The following is a 7,444-nucleotide window of genomic DNA, read 5'->3' on the forward strand; positions in this document are numbered from 1 at the left end:
GACACAGGCAGCTACTGCGCAGGCGCGAAGAGGCCCCCCCCACTCCCCATCCATCCCTACCCCGCAGGCGGACTGGCTCTGGCTTATTAATTATTCATAAAGCCAGGCCAGCTTCCCCGGATGGCGGCCTTGGATTGGCCCATCCCGCGAGAGGGGGCGGGGGCAGGCGCAGCCTTCCGGATCGTGATTGGCTAGGCCGCCCCTAGGGTAAACGCCACACGTGCCGGGCCAGGTGAGAAGCAGGGCCGCAGGCCCCGCCCCGTCCTCCTCGCTGTCACCTGATTGGCGCCTGCCGAGGCCTGGGTCTAGGGGGCCCTTTCCGGCGACAGCCCCTGCCCCTCAACCCACGCTTTCGCCTTCGCCGTAACCCCTGCCCTTCTCTCGGACCATTGTAAACCGCTCTCCCTTCCCTCGCATCCCAGTCTCGCCACCTTCCGGAAGCGCCACCCAGAGGAGGCGGGGCTGGCAGCGGCCATGCCGGTGGCGAGGTAGCCTATCAGAGAGACCCCTAGGGGTCCCCGCGGCTGTTTACCCCATCCTCTCCCCCCTCCCCTCCGCGGGTCACGTGGAGCTGCAGCCGAGTCCCGCCGCGCGGGGAGCAGGGGGACAGGAGGAAGGCGCGGAGCAGCCAATGGAGGGCGGGGGGCGGGGCCCGGGGCGGTGCACGAGGCGCAGCACGTGCGGAGCTGCGGCGGGGAGGGAAGGGGCGGGCCTTTCTGTTCTAGGGACTCTGCCTAGGGTCGTGGTACCGGGACTCACAGCGCAGCTTTTATCCCGCCTCTCCCCCACCCCGCGACCTAGAGGTTGGCTGAGGGCGGGGTCGGGGACGGCGACCTGCCCGCCCGTAGGGACGGACGGAACAGGCTTGGCTGCCGCTGAAGATGGTGTCAGATTCTACCCCCTGATCCCGGGTTTCTGGTGCGGGCGTGGCGGCCAGATAAACACTAGTGTGGAGGGCGCATTCTTGAGGCCGCGGGTACAGAGAGAGGGCCTGGGCCCTGAGCCAGGGCGGGAGTACGCGCTTCCGTCCTCGCGCTTAACTAGCCTGTGACCTTGGGAAAATCCAGTTGCTTCACCCGAGCCTGTTTCCTCGTCCATAAAATGTAGGGCTTGGGCTGGATAAGTCTCAAGTCCTAAACAGCTCTGAAATTCTGTTTCTCTCTAGGACATTCCCTTCTTTTTCTTAGGGGAAAAAAAAAACAAACGCAAAATTCCTCCCTCTCAAAATATATGCACATGCTTCCTAGGAGTTCATCGGGAAACGCGGGTACAAATGTCAAACGTGAGGTTGGGTGGCGGACACATGCTGAGTCCTTCTAGGAACCTGATCCTACAGGTCACCCAAACTTTGTACCTCTTGATAGCAGGAATCATACCCTGCTTTGAACCCAAACAATACTAGGTACTCCCTGCCCGAGAGGGCAGGGACTTTGGCTTATTTGTCCCTATGAGACCAGTGACTTTAGTTTATTTGTTCCTGTGAGACCAGTGACTCTTGCCTTCCAGGAGCGAGGCTGCGAGATGCAGGGCACAGTCCTTGATTCATAGAGTAGGTGTGTGACCGTGACACCCAGCTAGCTCAAAGTTGTCAGCCTGATACAATCAGTACTGGCAGTTGAAGCAAGAGGCTGGGCGCCTGAGCAAGCCTGGAAAGCAAAAGATTTGAAAGAACTCTGGATGGTTGTGGAGGACAGGTGACAGAGCCTGACTCCAAAATTCAAGTTCTCATAGCCTCATTACTTAGACTATAATCACTTTTTGAGTCTGATATCTCCAGCCTATTGCTTCATCTCTCCAGGCCACCTTTCCTATTCTTTGTCTGAGAGAGATGGGGAAGGACTGACCTTGTGAGGCTAGCGTAAGCCAGTTCATGTAAAATACACAATTGTTTTTGTTTTGTTGTTTAGTGGCTAAGTGGTGTCCGACTTTTGTGACCCCATGGACTGTAGCAAGCCAGGCTCCTCTGTCCATGGGGTTTCCCAGGCAAGAATCCTTCTCCAGGGGATCTTCCCAGCCCAGGGATTGAACCCATGTCTCCTACATTGGCAGGTGGATTCTTTACCACTGAGCCACTAGGGAAGTCCTAAAATGCACAATTGCAAACATGCAGTCAACAAATCATTTTCATAGCTTTGCTACCCTTGATGGGTACAAATCCACTGCTTGATGTATCCATTATCCTAGAGGGAGGTACAGTGCCCATGTCACTCTCTAGTTAGTGAAAGTACTAAATTATGTACAGAACATCTGTTGTGTTGCAGAGTTGTTATTAGTGGGAATTCTCTATGTGGCTAAACTAAGATATCTTTAGGATAAACTAAAAACCTCTAAAAACTAGAGGTTTTTAGAAACAAATTTCAAAGGACAGTTCAGGGAAATTGATTAAAACAAAGTATGGGGAAAAAAAGTATGAGTTTAAAAAAGACAATGGCTAGTTTGGCCAGGGAGAGACTTACTGGATTACTGTTAAATGTATATTTTCATAGCTAATATGACACTATTGAAGGGGAAAAAATTCTTAAGATATTAGAGGAGGATTTATAGTAACAAAACAGTGGAAAGTTGTAACATTTGTTTATGACAAAGGTGGTATGTAGTATGACATTTTAGATTTAGGTGTTTTTTTTTAAGATTAAAAAAAGTTAAACAATTTTTTTTTAATCTTCAGTTATTCAAAGGGGATAATACCCACTTCATTTACCACCCAGCCTGGAGCAACTGATCTAACAGGCAAGTGGCACTGCTAAGCAGGTTAAGAAGCTGGGTAAACAGGTTAGGGCTTTAAAACTTTGTTCTGATTTAGTCCTCTGTTCATGTACTGACACTCCCCACAGAGGGTTTTTTCCCCTGGATAACCACAGGGTAAATGGTGTGTCACAAACACCGCAGGAACGTCATAAACATGTTCTCTCTCGTGCTTACTTGCAGGCTGGGGGGTTAGCCACGCTGCCGACTGGCAGCATTCAACAGCACCATCCAGGAGGCGGGCGCCATTATGTTCTTGTCTTCATTCTCCAGCGGATCTGAGAAGACCCACAGTGTCCTCTCTCTGCCTTTGTTTCTTATCAGTAAAGTGGGAGGAACATTGCAGCCCCTCCTCTTAGTGGAGGAAAACATTTGAGAAGCAGTTAGCTAATTTCCACAGTGTTTCATAGTGTTCCATAGTGTAATTTCCACAGAGAGCCCTGACAAAGAAGTAAACTCTATGAAAAGAACATGTTGTTACATGATTAAGATGTTAAAACTGTGAAGTAGCACCTTTGTATTCTAAAGTATTAGGGTTTCAATGCAGCAGCTTCTTGAGGAAGGTGGGGGTCCTGGGGCAGTGCTGACTTTGTGGGGATGAGATGCAGGCCTGGGTAGAGACCCTCCTCAGTGGCTGCCTGACCTCTTGTCCAAACAAGTGACTTCTGCTGCCTAAGTCTCATGTATTTTTCTCTTGGAAACAGAAATGGATCTGCCTACGTCACAGGGTGGTTATGAGAATTACGTGTGGGAAGCAATGTCAAGTGCCAGCCTGAATGGTGTATGGCATGGATTGTGTGGGCCTCCACCCTTCCGCTTCATTCAGGCTGTGTTGGGTGAGGAGCAGGATTCTTTGAGGTGGGGGGACAAGGTGGGTTCTAGAGTCGAGAAGGGATATGAAATGTCCACTTTCCAGAGCTGGTCTGGTTTTAAATTCTACTCTTCAGTGTTCCAGAAACTTGCTAACCAACCCAAGTTAAAAATTTAATTCAATTGAACATGTGCAGAACAAAGGGCCTTACATGAAACCATTATGCCAATTTGGGTAATTTAAACTTGAAGCTCAGAGGAGCTAAAATTCCAGCATGGGAGCCTTTGGCCAGATACCCCATAATGACTCTTTGGCCTCATAGTCAGCATCTTGCAGGACAGTATGACCCTCTCTCCTGACTTACTGCAAAATGTGACATGAGCCTGGTGTCTGCAAGAGCAGGACGATGAGAAGGCTTCCACTGAGCACTAACAAAGGCCAGTTATCTGTGTGCTTTGCGATCCCAAATGCAGGAGAGCACAAAGCTTTGTTCAGGGTAGTCACCCACTAAATATTTGTTGGCTTACTTTGTTGTTGGTGCCAGTAGGAGGGCTAACAAAAACTTTCCAGAGCTAGGTCATACACATTTGGAACATTACTAACATTAAATAACACTCATTGTGTTTAATTCACAATCAAACCTAGAATAGTAAATAAAAGCCACCCTTATGGCGAGTCCTCCACCACTGGCCTTGCCAACGACTGCCTCCTCTTGAGCCCACATACCTGTGGCTGCATAGTTCTGGGCCGCGGTTTGTACCGTGGTCTCAGTGTGTTCTAGGGGAGAGGTGGTGGGTGGAGGGCCCTTCACCAACTCTTGCCCATCTCTCAGTACTCTCAAGAGTACTTAGTTTCCTGTTTGGCTTGCATTTTGTCCACTGCCCAGCTTAGAAATATAGAATGATATCCACCCTAAGAGTAGTATTTCCAAAGAGAAGCCCTTACCTCCAGGCTCTGCCACGTCTCAACAGCCACTTTCTGACAGCTAAGGGTTCTCCAGTGGAGGCGGTGTTGGTAGGGAGTGGACTCTGGAGCTGGAACGTGTAGGTCTGATTCTTGCTTGGACTACTTCCTGTGTGACCTTGGCAAGTTACTTAACCTCTCTGAGCCTGAGACGGAAAGGAGCGGTTCAGGCACACTGCTGAGAATAGCACTTGGGAGCATAACACGCACTCACCTGAAGTTTATCTCTGACTACAATCCCATGTTGGGTTGTCCTGGCAACACCCCATTCCTCCCAACCGGCCACTTCCCCAAGAATAGTTGGGGGAGGGTGGGACCTTGTAGTCAGGGAGAAGATGGCCTCACTCTTCTTTATGACCTTCAAGGCCCTGCAGTCCTTCCCCTTGCGGGTCTCTCTAACCTCACTCTTCCTCCTTTCCCATGTATTCACCTTCTGCAGCCACAGTGGCCTTTTATTCCTCAGACACGTGTCGTTTTTGACCCAAACAGGGCCTTTGTAGGTACTGTTCCCCCAGCCTGAAAGTTCTTGGTGTAACTGGCCCTTCCTCACTCTCCAGGCCTTGGCTCAAATGTCCCCCTCTCAGAGAGGTTGGCCCTGACCCTCCTGATTGCTGTCTCTCTCCCCACTGGAATGCAGACAGCAGGCGAGCAGGGCAGTGTTTGTCTCACTCGCTCCCGTGCCACACGTTAGCAAGCGCTCAGCATGATGAATGTTTGGATGACTGGGGAGGTGCTGCCCTGAGACGGTTCTGGAGACCCCGGGGAAGCCTGTAGGTAGGGAGGAGCCTGGAAGCAGGCCAAGCTGGGTTGGAGCCCCTCGACAAGTGTCTGGCTTTCCCATCTCTGAGTGTCAGTCTCCTGGTCTGTAGAATGGATAATCACACCTCTCTTGCAAAGCCGTTTCACAGATGGTAATGTAAAAGCCAACGGCACTCCACTCCAGAGCTCTTGCCTGGAAAATCCCATGGGCGGAGGAGCCTGGTAGGCTGAAGTCCATGGGGTCGCTAAGAGTCGGACACGACTGAGCGACTTCACTTTCACTTTTCACTTTCATGCATTGGAGAAGGAAATGGCAACCCACTCCAGTGTTCTTGCCTGGAGAATCCCAGGGACGGGGGAGCCTGGTGGGCTGCCGTCTATGGGGTCGCATAGAGTCGGACACGACTGAAGTGACTTAGCAGTAGCAATGTAAATGCACTGAGCATAGTCCCCAGCCACACCTGGGAAACAGGGGCCATTAGAACCAGGATTCATTCCCTTAACCTAGCCGTGGGACAGGCCCATTAGGATGCAAAAGTCATCTGGATTGCTGGACACTGCTGTCAGTGTCCACACTAGGTGAGAATGAGTTTCTCACATTTCTCTGATTGGGACAGGTAGAGAAGAAAGGTAAGCCCCTGACAAGGGAGGTGGAGAAGAAGCTGGCCTGCGTACTGACCCTGAGGGTAGCCAGTCCTCTGAGTGTGTTTCCTTACCATTAGGAGATGGTAGCGAGGGTTAGGGGCTTCCCAAGTGGCGTGGTGGTAAAGAATCTGCCTGTCAATGCAGAAGACACAAGGGACATGAGGTTTAATCCCTGGGTTGGGAAGATCCCCTGGGGAAAGAAATGGCAACCCATTCCCGCATTCTTGCCTGGAAAATTCCACGGACAGAGGAGCCTGTTGGGCCACAGTCCATCTAGTCTCCAAGAGTCAGACACAACTGAGCGACTGAGCACAGCACAGCACAACAAGGATTAGAGATAACACGTGCAGTACATGTAAGGCCACTTCTCCAGGCTCTTTTTCCATGGAAGCAAATTTCATGATTTCTTGCTCTGGTTCCCCCAGGCTGGGAGTGGAGGCGACCACATAGACCATCACTGAGGCCAAGCCCAGGACAGCCCAGGCTGCTCTGAGTCCACCCTCTCTCCTGCTCACCTCAGTTCCCCAATGGGAGGTTACCCAGACCCCTGCTTCTGCCCCACCAGGTCCCACTGAGCCAGCTCAGCTGGGCTGTCCTGCTTGGCACAGGGCTGATGGCACCGTGACCCTAGGAACCTCAGCACGTGTTTCCATGGAGACAGCCTTGCTTGTGTGCCCACAGCCTTGCCACATCCACTTCTTTCCAGGAGAATATCCACGGAAAGGAGGGAGTGAGGGTCAGACGGCAGATGTGATGTCCATGGAAGGAGCCTAACCAGGGCCAGCTGCTGTTTATCTTTTGCAGAGAAAACAGCGTGGCACTTCACAGTTTGCAAACGCTTTCATCTGGGATATGTCATTTAATCCTGGCCAGAAGCCTGTGAAGCAGGTATTCTTTTCACAGATTGGGGATGGAGAGAGGCATGTCAGGGATACCTGCTGGGTAGCCCACAGTGATTCCAGTTAGGAGCTCCTGACCTGGGGATCCCGCCTGCCCAGCTCAAAGTGAAGGCCTTGTTCCACCTCCGGTGTGCTTTTGTGCTCCGTGGTTCCCTGAGAAGGAGGCCTGAGTGGCCAAAGCTGGCCGAAAGATGAGGTGCCGGCCTCTGAGCACAGCCAAGGAGCTGGGGAGTAAAAGCGCTAACCATGTGGTTTGAGAAGCCGCGTCTTTCTGTAAACTGGAGATGAAAGTGGAGGGTGAGCAGTCTGGAACGGAATGCCTCCTGGGAGAGGATCCACAGGAGAAAAGGCAGGCAGGGGAGCGGGAAGAACAGGGCCCACAGACAGAGGGGAAACTGAGTCAAGGCTTGGGGCACAGATCCACTCTCTTGCTGGGCAGAGATTTCTCTTCCCACAAGAAAGCTGGTTGCCTGGGTGGCCCAGAGTGACAGGCCACTGGGTGGTGGTTGTAGCCTGAAAACAGGGAGTCTGGAGCCTGGTCAGCTCTGTTGGAGAAAGTCTGTTCCTCCAGGAAGTTGGGGAGGAGGAAGGGAGGCCCAGGGGCAACAAGAGCCAGAGGCCC

The 7,444-nt window shown here is 51.9% G+C and overlaps 1 protein-coding gene across 3 annotated transcripts in view; it reads right to left on the minus strand.

The window, feature by feature from the left end:
• The window catches only part of TEF (thyrotrophic embryonic factor), a 23,772-nt gene that overhangs the window by 13,378 nt on the left and 2,950 nt on the right, over window positions 1–7,444 (minus strand). Inside the window, exons 2-3 of one of the 3 annotated variants that reach the window (XM_010830056.1) lie at window positions 5,995–6,055; window positions 4,502–4,665 (exon numbers count right to left, since the gene is read on the minus strand). The exons of 1 other annotated variant lie outside the window; for it this stretch is intronic. The gene's annotated coding sequence lies outside the window, so the exon portion shown is untranslated. The remainder of the gene's footprint in view (window positions 1–4,501; window positions 4,666–5,994; window positions 6,056–7,444) is intronic. One more of the 3 variants, XM_010830065.1, reaches the window with a different exon arrangement.

The sequence above is a fragment of the Bison bison genome, unplaced genomic scaffold (genome assembly GCF_000754665.1).
Source record: "Bison bison bison isolate TAMUID 2011002044 unplaced genomic scaffold, Bison_UMD1.0 scf7180017858886, whole genome shotgun sequence".
Lineage (NCBI taxonomy): Eukaryota > Metazoa > Chordata > Mammalia > Artiodactyla > Bovidae > Bison > Bison bison.